The sequence below is a fragment of the Dreissena polymorpha genome, chromosome 3 (genome assembly GCF_020536995.1).
Source record: "Dreissena polymorpha isolate Duluth1 chromosome 3, UMN_Dpol_1.0, whole genome shotgun sequence".
Lineage (NCBI taxonomy): Eukaryota > Metazoa > Mollusca > Bivalvia > Myida > Dreissenidae > Dreissena > Dreissena polymorpha.
Genome location: NC_068357.1, coordinates 106,284,569 through 106,296,032, shown reverse-complemented (window position 1 = coordinate 106,296,032; position 11,464 = coordinate 106,284,569). Strand labels below are relative to the sequence as shown.

General features: G+C 38.2%; 1 long non-coding RNA gene across 7 annotated transcripts; it reads right to left on the bottom strand.

Moving 5' to 3' along the window:
* Nucleotides 1-2,702: 2,702 nt before the first annotated feature.
* LOC127870901 (uncharacterized) lies at nt 2,703-9,846 on the bottom strand. 7 transcript variants are annotated; one of them, XR_008044979.1, is made up of 7 exons: nt 9,714-9,844; nt 8,575-8,639; nt 7,310-7,746; nt 6,371-6,898; nt 5,297-5,913; nt 4,871-5,083; nt 2,703-4,643 (listed from the first exon to the last, which is right to left on the bottom strand). It is a non-coding gene; the product is annotated as an uncharacterized LOC127870901 (long non-coding RNA). The 7 variants fall into 7 exon arrangements; XR_008044976.1 differs by having other exon boundaries at nt 7,310-8,639; nt 9,714-9,846; XR_008044978.1 differs by having other exon boundaries at nt 8,575-9,830.
* Between the last annotated feature and the right edge of the window lie 1,618 nt (nt 9,847-11,464).

The window sequence follows — 11,464 nt, the reverse complement described above, 5'->3', positions numbered from 1 at the left end:
TTCGATGAAAAATCCGTTCTTTGATGAAAGAACAAATAACTCAATACAACAACCCGCTTATTATCACGCGAGTGTATAATTTAAAGTGTAGATTTAAAACAAGAGCACCGCCTTGCGGATGCAGACCGCTCATCTATTTTCTTTTTAAAGGTGAAGGGACTCTCATTTTCAATCACAAAGGAGGAAGGGGTGGAGTGAAGAGGGGTGCATTGTGTGGGGGTGTGGACATTTATTACATTGTCTTCCAAAAATGCGAAAAAAAGGGAAAAAAAATTCGGGGTGGGGGGTGGGGGTGGGGGTGGGGATTCTTGGGTGCGATGGTTGGACGGTATTTCAAACATAAAATAATAAAAATATTTGTGTTTTTTAACCGTTTCAAAAAAAATTGGGGGGGGGGGTGAGGTGGGGGGTATAGTGTGAGGGTGTGGTGGTAATTTGTGAGATGATCTTAAAAAAAATAAAAAAATATATATATATTTAGGGGCGGGAGGGATTCGGGTGGGGGGAGGGGGGGTGGGGGGATTCTTGGGTGCGATGGTTGGACGATATTTCAAACATAAAATAATCAAAATAAATAGTTTTGTTTTTTAACCGTTTAAAAAAAATTGGGGAGGGGGTGGGGTGGGGGGGGGGGGTATAGTGTGAGGGTGTGGTGGTCATTTGTGAGATGATCTTTAAAAAAAAAAAAAAATAGGGGGGGATTCGGGGTGGGGGGGAAGGGGGGGAGGGCGTGGGGGATGGTTTGGGTGGTCTATTGTGGTATGTCAGGTAAGAGTAGTTTTTTCAAAGTATCAATTAAATCTAATCATAAATAAAGAAGTTATGGCAATTTTAGCAAAATTTAATAATTTGACCTTGAGAGTCAAGGTCATTCAAAGGTCAAGGTAAAATTCAACTTGCCAGGTACAGTAACCTCATGATAGCATGAAAGTATTTTAAGTTTGAAAGCAATAGCCTTGATACTTAAGAAGTAAAGTGGATCGAAACACAAAATTTAACCATATATTCAAAGTTACTAAGTCAAAAAAGGGCCATAATTCCGTAAAAATGACATCCAGAGTTATGCAACTTGTCCTTTTACTGTACCCTTATGATAGTTTGCGAGTGTTCCAAGTATGAAAGCAATATCTATGATACTTTAGGGGTAAAGTGAACCAAAACACAAAACTTAACCAAACTTTCAATTTTCTAAGTATAAAGGGCCCATAATTCCGTCCAAATGCCAGTCAGAGTTACATAACTTTGCCTGCACAGTCACCTTAGGATAGTTAATAAGTGTTGCAAGTATGAAAGCAATAGCTTTGATACTGTAGGAATAAAGTGGACCTAAACACAAAACATAACCAAATTTTCAATTTTCTAAGTATAAAAAGGGCACACAATTCTGTCAAAATGCCAGTCAGAGTTACATAACTTTGCCTGCACAGTCCCCTTATGATAGTTAGTAAGTGTTGCAAGTATGAAAGCAATAGATTGATACTTAAGGAATAAAATGGACCTAAACACAAAACTTAACCCAAATTTTCCATTTTCTAAGTATAAAAAGGGCACATAATAATTCTGTCAAAATGCACCCTAGAGTTATCTAACTTTGCCTGCCCAGTCCCCTCATGATAGTAAGTGTACCAAGTTTGAATGCAATAGCATTGATACTTTCTGAAAAAAGTGGACCTAAACGCAAAACTTAACCAAAATTTTCAATTTTCTAAGTATAAAAAGGGCACATAATTCAGTCAAAATGCACGCCAGAGTTATCTAACTTTGCCTGCCCAGTCCCCTAATGAAAGTAAGTAAGTGTACCAAGTTTGAATGCAATAGCATTGATACTTTCTGAGAAAAGTGGACCTAAACGCAAAACTTAACCGGACGCCGACGCAGACGCCAAGGTGATGACAATAGCTTTTTTTTTTTTCAAAAAATAGATGAGCTAATAAAATTGTAAAATCTATAATATCTATTGATAAGGTTACAATGCTTTAATTGTTGCAAATTGTTGTAAGAAGGTGCTTTAAATTAAGCTGTTATCCAGATCGCAAGAGTACACACTGACCTAATAAACCTGGCTTATTACTGTTGAAAAGTATTGTTTGTGAAATGTGTGTATTATTTTGCCAAAGCAACATGAAAAAAAAAAAGAGTACTGAAATGCAGTTTCTATACACCCATTACATCTGAAAATAAATACAATACTGTGTATACACCCAAATAGTTATTTTGAAATATTTCGTTGTGGAACTGTCAATTTGATCCTCCTTATCGCGCGTGAATTGACATTTTTAAATAAATCATTCATTTATAAATTCAATAACCTGAGAAAGGGATAGAAATTAACAAGAGCTGTTACCATAGGATGACTTATGCCCCCTATAAACGCTTGATAGAAGTTATGAGCATTTTTCGAAACCTAAACGCAGATTTCGAAACCTAAACGCAGATTTCGAAACCTAAACGCGGACCCAAAGTTCAACGTCAAGGTCACAGGGGTATATTTTTGTGCGTATGGAAATGCCTTGTCCAAATACACATGCATACCAAATATGAAGGTTATATCTCAAGGGACATAGAAGTTGTGAGCATTTTTCGAAACCTAAGCGCAAAGTGTGACGGAAAGACGGACAGACTGACAGACAGACGGACGGACGGACAGACGGACGATCGCTATATGCCCTCCTACCGGGGGCGTAAAAACTAGGAAAACACAATTTAGTTCAAATCTGTTTTATTCGAGTTTTTGTATTCCAATCATAAATCAAAGCGAAACAAGACAGCATCGGTGGCGGGGCATGTTAGGGCTGTGTAGACGCCATGAAGTTGCGGACGTCACCAAGTTTTGGGATGGATAACCATTTTAAGTGCGGCTGTTGAACGGTTTTTGTAATCTTGACAAATCCTGTCATTGATAAAGGGCCTGAAAGCGTTCGGCAATCACGCAAAGGCTCTGAAATTAGACTGAACATCTTAAAATAAAAAGGTTTTAGAAAAGCAAATACATATTAAGAAAAACTAAAACTTGTATGTTTTAAATGTAACACCATAAAACAAGCAAATTAGTTTGATATCCCCAGCCAAATTAATTAAGTTTATAGTGGTATGAAATCCCTTGATATCGGTATAATCCAAAAAAGATGTGTTCGTTAAAGTGGCCCCTACATTGATACATTTGATACATTGAAATTGTCCCATAAAGTTTAATGTTGGAATCTTGTAGCTTACCCGAGTTATAGCCATGAAGTTACATCATACAAAAACAACGGTTGATTACTCTTTTTATTTTGTAAAAGTCTATGGTTATGTTTCTTGTGCATGGCACATCTCATCAATATCTACATCATGAAGTTTCATGTTCATATCTGTTATAGTCTCGCGAGATACTGAGCCATAAACAGTTTGTTACCGACGGAATGACTGATTAAATGACTTGATAACGCCAATTATATAAATAAAATGCTATTTGCCCATAGCTGGGGGTTCGGTTTGTGATTGACCGGTTATTTCCACACAATTGCGGACCAGTGCACCACATCTAGGGGCCAAACCTCCTCCGAGTCCCCTGCATTTCAGCCTGGAGCCCATTGGCATCCAGTTACCGTGTGTTGCCACGTGGCGGCAATGCATAGGGCTTGTAGTGGAGAGGCTATGTACTGACAGCAATGTGGCCTGGCAGTCGTTGCCTAGCGACAGTGCTGGTCAGCGGTGTTGGGAACGGGTACATTCCAATCAACACAAAAAGACGCGTCACACTACCGGAAACACACCCTGAAAAAGAAAAAAAATGCAGCAAGAAAAGAATAATTTATAACAAATTGTAAATATGACACTTTTAATCAATGTAAAAATTGCTTAGAGGAATCGGAATTTTTGTAATAATAAACGTTGGCAAAAGAAAAGAAACAATCAAGTATTAAAAGCGTATTAAAAGCGAAATTAATTTTGTCAAAACATTTATTCTGTTATCACTACTTTAGCAACATTCCTAGGTAAGTAGTACGGTGGCATAGAGGTGACATTCACTCTTTTTGTAAATTGCACTCCATCTTTTTTCTATCTCGTGGCCACGAGTTAGCCAAGTCGGGATCTCGAGATAGCTGTCGTGGCAACGAGATAGAAAGAGTGCAAAACTAAATAAAAGAGAAGTGCAGTTAAAAAAAGAGCGGTAGAGTAAATAATGGAAGGTGCATTAAACAAACGAGGAGAGAATTTCGAGATCGAGATCCCGACTTAGTTAACTCGTGGCCACTATTTAGTCAGCCAATCAAATACTATCTTGCTCCTTCAAATTAATCGGCCAATGAAAACGTCCCAGCAGCGGCAGCAGCGGCAGTTTTTTCAATTGCACTCCTTTTTAGTTTTGCACTCCTCTTTTTTTCTATCTCGTGGCCACGACATAGCCATCTCGAGATCCCGACTAAGCTAACTCGTGGCCACGAGATAGAAAAAAAGAGGAGTGCAATTTAAAAAGAGAGTGAATGTCACCTTTATCCCACCGTAAAGAAGAGCGTCCCGACGAAAACAGGTTTGAAAGTGAAATATCGACTTACCTTGGATTGAAGTTGGATATGCACCTACTTACCAAGGGTGCTCAAATACATGTGTTCCAAAAGGATGTAACCTTAAAGCCGCGTGTGTTGTGCTGTAGTTCAATGCTGAAAGAAGACGAATCGGTAGGCAGAAAAGGGCGCAAGCAAATTAGAATACACGGCGATCATAAGTATACAATAATTCAGAAAATTGAAATAAAATGTTATTTTACATTACATTAAGTGACTTAATCTTATACAGGAAGAGGACTAACTGCTAGACTAATAAAAATACTTTAGTAAAACAGAGCTGGTAGACAATAAGGGGTGGGGGTATTTTAATTAAACGTTACCGGTCGCATGTAATAGTCGCAGCTACGATTGCTGCGTTCAAGAAGTCCAAATGCTCATTTTGAATGTATTTACAAACTGCATGTAGTATACATGGATTCGATCGGACTTCACTCCTGGTGCACTGTAGAATGGTCCAAGAAGTAAACGTGGATTGGTATTGCATCGGAGGTCACCACAGGTCGTCCGTATGGTGATGATTTGGTTCGTCTGTACTTGTATTTTAATACATATACAACCATATCAATTGAGTTAATAATCGGGTTGTTGTAGATCCAAAACACATAGTTGAATAACCTTTTGCGATTCAAGCAAACGCTTGCGTTATAAAATCCAAACCGATACTTTGTCTACCGGGTAATTGCAAGAGCTTTTCAGCGTAGACCTTGTGTATTTGAATAAAAACAAACTACATCAAGTGTACATACATTTGCAGCTTCGATAGGCATGTCTTCCCGAGGGTCGGGAGCGGTGGGGGCGACGTAAAAAAGGGTGTGATTTTAAGGACTTCGTTGTCGCTTAGGGAAGTGGACGCTATCCAGGCACCGTTGATGCAGCTTCGGGAAATGGAGGCGTCATCCGGGCACCTTGCTGTTATACATTAATAATTAGACATTTTCCAAGATACACGCAATACATACAAGTAAATATTGGTCAAGAACTACAACCTTGTAAATAAATAACGCGATTTATAATTAAAGATCTGAACCACCAAGTCGCATCGTCCGATGAGTCAATGCAAACTGTATATAAAACCCAAAAGCGATAAGATGTATTACTATCGGTTACTTGCTAGGGATTTTCAGCGCAGAAAAATCTTTTACGTGAATTTGAAAAAAAATACTCTTGTCGTTTTTGGAAGGGGATGTGTGTGGAATAATCCATTGGCGTATATATGCAGCTTCGGAAGGGGCGTCTTCACTCGCGCGACGGTCGGGCGGGGATGGAGAACGTCGCTGCCGCTATGGAAAAAGCGCGATTCATCTATGGGCGCCGCTGATGCTTCGGGGAAGTAGACGTTATCCGGGCACCGTTGTTGCAACATCTGGAAAGTACAGCGTCATCCGGGAACCGTTGCTGTATTGCAAATGTATGTTTTTTATAAGTATGAACAATTCGATCATGGCTGCATATGCAGTTATATGGGTATTTGTTGGTTGTGGATTTCAAGTTCAACAGAACTGTTATAAAAATTAGAGCGGCCAGTTAGGTCAATCACTCATAGCGTTCCAGGGCTTGCTTAGTTGCTCTACAAGTACAATGTGCCCATATCGGTAACTGACAACTGCTTTGATTTAGTGTTATTGCAAACGGGTTGGGGGGAAATTAGAAGTAGAAAATGTTTTCATGAGTTGTCATTTGGCCGGGCGATACTTGTTTTAATTATAGTTTTAATCCGAAACTTTCATTTATTTCAAGCATTTATTGCACATCAAATGTATAAACGATTTTCTTAATTTTCTATGGAAAAAGTCGCGTGTTTATAATTGACATTTAAAAACCTTGATGGAAGCTGTCATTTTCTCCGACACTGTTATGGACTACACGGGGTGGCCACCATCTATTCTGGGCTCAGGATACGGCAAACGATATGAAATTGGAAAACAAAAAATACTTTCTAAAGTACAAAGTATAAAAGAAAGAATAAATAGATTTAAGTAATACCTCGGTTTAACCACGCATGTTTCCCATGGTACACTTTCATTTGTCAGTAATTATGTTATGTAAGTAACTACATACCAGACCATGCATAAATGGTGCTCCATAGTAACCAACAGTGTCGCCTTGGAAATGGAGAACGCCGAAAACTTATGGTAGGTGCCATTTGGAGAAAGGGGATGGAATAATCCAGAGGACAACTGGGTGCAACTTCAAGGGGCGTCGGACAGGAAGGTTGGTCGTCACTGCGCACGACGTGAAGGGGCTAGTCGTCATGTAAGGACGTCACTGCCGCTTCGGGGAAGTGGACGTTATCCAGCATCGTTCAAGTCACTTCGGGAAAGGGTAACATCATCCGGGAACGCTGCCCTCTATGAGAAAAATTATTTTTGTTTCAAAAGTTTAAAGTAATGCGAACATTACTGGTTACGTACATAAATGGATACTTGTTTATTGGTTTGTTGGATTAACGTTGTTGAACAAAAGTATAATCATATTTCTGCTACACTTATTATCCCCGGTCAAGCTGCGTCTACGAGCAGCAAGTGCACATATTGACAATTGCTCTGCTTGAATTTTAGATATTGAAATGGGGGGTGGGGGTGAATGGAAGTTAAATCAATGGAAGTAAAATGTATAAATATTTTTAATGACATCAGTTACATAAATGCAGACATGAATGATATTATGTATTTTCGGAGCAATGTTTAAGTGATTATTCTCAAAGCCTTAGTGCGCAATAAAGTGGCGTGTCATTTAAGAATACACGACAGTTAAAAAACCTCGATGGAAACTGTAATGTTTTCGCCGACACTCTTTGGATCACGGGGGGGATAATCTTTAGCCAGGGATCAGGATCCGGAGACATTCGTTACACAATATGAAATGGAAACAGTAAATACGTATTACAGTACGGAATAGTAAAAAGAATGAAAATGTTTTAACTTGTACCTCCGTTTTGCCATTTTATAATAAAAATGTACTCTTTCGTCGCAGTTATGGTTGCTTTCGTTTTCAAGGTGGGGGTAATCAAATGACTTGTCGTTGTAACTTCGAAAGGGCGTCTTACTCCGCGCGTAGGTCGGGCGGGCAGAGGGATCGTTGCTGACACAAGAAAGGGCGAGTCATCTTTGAACAGCGCTGTCGCTTAGGGGAAGTGGACGTTATCCGGACACCGTTAAAGAAGCTTCGGGAAGGGTAGCGTCATCCGGGAACACTGCTATGTTAAATATTAAAATAGTAAATTTATTACAATAAGTATTTATTTTTTTCATAGATTAATTGGTATTTGCGTTATTAGTTGGATTTGCGTCCTTGAAAAGGGTAGTCAAAATGACGGCAGTCGGTAAGGCTTTTCGTATCTTCCCCAATCCTGCTTATTCGGTCTACTACAACCAAGTTCACACATTCGTAACTGACAAGTGCCCTGGTTTAACTAGAATCATAGCAAAGATGGAAGTAGAAATATTTGTCATGATTTTTTTTCACATCAATTAAATGTGCCCGGTCGATTCTTGCCGTTTAATGCGATACTTAAATGCAGATGTATATTTCAATATTTCCGGAATCTTTTAAAGTTAGTTTCCGCCAACCAATTGTTTCACTTATCTAAGAGAGTTCTTATGGAAAATAGTCGCGTGTCATTTAATAAGATTTAATTTTATAGTCGTGCAAACCGGAATTTTTGCAGACACTTAAAGAAAGGAATTTTAAAAGTGCGAAATATAAAATAGAATAGGTAAAACCTTTACTTCTGTTTAACCATTTTATTAGCCATGCGCACGAATTGGTTCTATTTTTATGTATATGTATATATATTCCTTGCATGACAATGCCACATAAGATGTCGTATGAAAGTCGATTATAACCACGATACAACAATATTCGACAAATGTAGAAACTGTGATCATCAATGTTAAGTACCGGTAATCTTTAAAAGATTACATCGTCACATCAACAGACGCTATCTTGTTCCACATGTTCTTTTCAAAATTACTGTATGAACACACCATCTCTAAGTACCTTGCGCAGTTCACCGTATACTTACCTCAGTGCAAGTCCGGTTACCGTATCAAAACATTCGAAAATCCTGGTGTTAGCATCCATCACGAACTGATGGCGGGAAAAAAAAGACATCAGAAATTATTCCAACTTAAATAACATGTTACTTAATATTTCAGGCAGTTCTTATGGAGTAGAGAGGATAAGCGTATATCTCACCTCCTACAAGAATGACCTATTCCGATTGGCTTAGAGCGGTCACGTGCCCATGGAGTATTTTCGATACACCGAGTAATTTCCATACTACCCGAGTAACCCGAGTAGTCGGTTGAGATATAATCGTTACACCGTTAGTAACTGAAGGTGTATGGGATATACACCCTCAGTAATTAAATACCGTATATCCCATACACCGTCATTTACTAACTGTAACTAATAGTACATAGTTCACAATTGTGCGACAAAGCCCCAGAGGGGCCAAGCACATTTACCGAGAGATAGATACACATTTGACTTTGCGAAAGTGTCCACTTACAAATTTGATGTACCAGTAAGTGCAAAAAGAACTTAATTTAAAGGTAACCTCTTGCCTGCAAAGTCTGCAGAGTCGACTAATAATCATTTAATAATCCGTATTTAACCAGATTTAATTAACGGTGTTTTAGGGAAAAATGGTTCGTTGTAAATATGCGAGTTTACATTTGTAATTTCAATTGAAATAACTGATCTGAAAAAACACTTCCATTTTATTTGGTAGACTATAAAGTGCCTAATAATTTGATTCCATAATAGAACATTAAGAGACAGTTATTACTCGAACGTTAGTAACAAATATGTTTAGTTTAAACTTATTTCTTTTAGCTCGATTGCATCGAAAGCCTCAGGCTTATTGAAACGCTCTCGAGTCCTCTCGAGAAACGGACTCGAGAGTAACAAATATGGAACAGTACAGAGTAAATTATTGGACTTGCTGCCAAAACATTTTGGAACAAAGTCGGAGGTGAAATATCCATACTAGCAAAATAAAAAATTTGCAGAAAATATTATCATCCAATGTATTATTTGAATAGCAAATGCCTAAACTGCACACAAGCAATCGTTTCTTTAAAAAAATATTATTCCGGTAACAATTAAACAAATGATGAGAACAAATATAAGGTATATAATAGTAATATCGACACATACCTTACGAATTTCTTTCAGTAAAACATCTCAACAACATCCCAAACTGTGCTTATTTAATATTTTGAAAGTGAAGATGACAATTATAAAGGTTCAACAACCAATCATATTGATGAACAGATGAGACATTCCATAAGCAGTAAGCCAATCAGAATTGTGGACACATAAGTAGCAAACGTTTAACCAATCAAATAAATGAACAATAATATTTCAATATTTTGCAATCATCCCACGAGAATATCGTGAATATACTGAGCAGTTTTCAAAATCAATTGTCAATATACACGGTATTTAGTAGGAACTCGTGTTGTTTAGTGAGCTTAAATATTTCATGAACACTTAGCACTAAATACTCGTTTGACAATAAAATGTGTTAACACAAATGATCCCCTCATTCACGTAAATCTAATTGAGAGACCCACACCAGAGGCGTATTTAGGTGGGGGGCTAGGGGGCTAAAGCCCCCCAGCTGGCTGGCTAGACACGATTTTTAATAAAAATGAGCCCCTTACAGTTTCAATCCACTTGTGTATTTCCTGTCATTTGTCCCTAATTAAGCCATAAACAGCTGTCGATTTGTGTGATTAGCCCCCAGGCATGTGTACAGACGATCTAACCTTCGTCAGCTAAAGTGCACGCTTCATTGACTGTAAGTAATAACCTGCGCTATTTGATTGGCTGAAAAAGATACAGTCAACTAATGAAATTCATCCATACATTTAGCTGTAGATAAATGTTTACAAATGGCTGTCGCATGAAACTTGAGAAAAACAATCTTTCAATGTGTAGCAATTAAAGAGTTTAGACGAACGCAATGGACAATCATTATTATTTTCTCGGTAATTTCTTTGATGAATTTAATTGGTATTAGCTCTTTAGAGTGATAATCCTTTTGAGGAACAAGTTATTGCCAGTGAAATTCAACTGCACACTTAATGAATGGCAATTATTTTTTTGTTTTGATTTTGTTTTTTTACAAATCGGGCTAACTGCTTTGATGTTCATCCATAGTTTTTAAAATTAAAAGACTCAAAAATGAAGAATTACTTTGCTATATGAAACTAAATCATTTTCTTAAAGCGAGACAACATCGAGGCAGCAACACCCGAATTAAACTACACAAGAAACTTAACGACTCCCTTTGTTGACACTTTTGTGAACGAAATGGACACCCAATTCAATGATTTGCAGACTAAGGCAGCCATGGGATTGAAGTTTATACCTGAACAAATGTGCTCCCCTCCTGTCAGTGCTAGTGAACTTGAATGGTTCAATGATGATCTCCCTTCCCCTCAGTCCCTCCCTGCCGAGTTGCACTTTATATGGCAGGCTAGGTGGAAAGGTGTACCCAACCCACCTACTTCCCTTCAGGGCTCTGTTGCACATTGTTATTCCCAGCTATTCCCATTGATAGGGACATGGACATAAACATTTTAATGTTGTACCTAAGTTGACCTAGTAGGATATCCAACAAGGTTAAATAGGAGGTCCACCCATCTAACTCCGTTAAAAAAGTTATGAATAAAGATAATGTCTCCCACCACTTTAGTGGTTTGAGAGACATTTGATTAACCCCCGTGTGTCTGTCTGTCCGTGTTTCTGTCACACTTGATGTGTAAACTCAAGTTCTTTTTTGTTTCACATGCACTTTTATCATGCAAAATGCTGATTAGATAGCAGGAAATCGCATCACTTCAAGGTGCAATTTCAAAAAAAAAATCGACGACGGAAGGGGACACCCCTCCCGCACCCTC